Genomic DNA, 1141 nt, shown 5'->3' on the forward strand with positions numbered 1-1141 from the left:
GGGCGTAGGGAAGAGCAGGGCTTTGCCCGGGGTCCCCAGGGTCTGCCCCATGCTCTAGAGCCGGTACGAGGACGCCGGTGCACTGCTCGCCGCTGTACTCGAGCTGCGGAGCACATCGTGCCCAGGCAGGGAAGGGGCTGTGGTCCCTGCCCTGTACAACAGGGCACCATGTCCACTGCAGAGGCTGCAAGTCTCCCTGTCAGTTTTGGTGGGCTGTTGGTGTGTCGCAGCTTTGGCTGCCACTCAGCATGGCTCTCCAGCCACCGTGCTTCCCCTGGCTCCTAGGAGAGGGCAGCCACATGGTGTCAGGGTGGCTCCAGGGAGCTGGGACGGTCGTTCGGAGAGGAAGCCATGGCTGCGATGACTGCAGAGTGTGTGGATGGGTTTGAGAGGCTGCCTGTGTGGGGATGGGAGTGTGCTCTGCCACTGCTGCAGCAGGTGGCCCTGGGCAAGTCACTTGACCTTCTTGGCCACTTGTTCCGTAGCTGTCAAGCAGAGGTGATAGCCATGCAGGGCAGTGGGGAGCTACTGGAGAGGGTACGAGTCTGCAAGCTGGGGAAAGGATTTGCTGCCCTGGCTGGGCAGTGGGCACCGTGCCCATCACTGCCTCCGGGGTTGGCATGTGAGCACCCTTGCTGGCCATGCAAGGGGGAGCATAGCTTGTCTCCTGGTGATGCTCAGGGCTGTTTGTGCCGGGGAGGCGCAGGGGGATATTTGACCTGCTGTATCTTCATCTGGAGAATTAATGAACCAGCCCAGTCCGGCTCACCCTCCTCTCGGGCCATCTGGGCTCTCCAGCCCATCTGTATTTTATGGGGCGCTCACAGCACTGAGGAATGGAGCCAGATCCCAAGGCCTGCAAAGAGCTCCTTGAGAGTCTGGACCCCCAAAAACCCTTCCTTTGCCTACTGGGCACTGCCTGCATATGGCAAACACGCCCCCGCTCCGTCGTTTGGTAGGGGGCAACTGGTGCACATTGTCAGATCCCAGGTGTGTCCCAACAGCTGGGCAAGGCCAGAGCACAAGCAGGGAGAAGAGATGCAAGAAGCCTATCACTCCTTGAGGTTATCGGGAGCGCCTGGGGCAAAGGCTTTGGCCACCAGCCTCAGTGCAAATCAGCATGCCCCTGACTTGCCCCCGC

Source organism: Crocodylus siamensis, chromosome 7, assembly GCF_052110815.1.
Source record: "Crocodylus siamensis isolate JL-2025a chromosome 7, ASM5211081v1, whole genome shotgun sequence".
NCBI lineage: Eukaryota > Metazoa > Chordata > Crocodylia > Crocodylidae > Crocodylus > Crocodylus siamensis.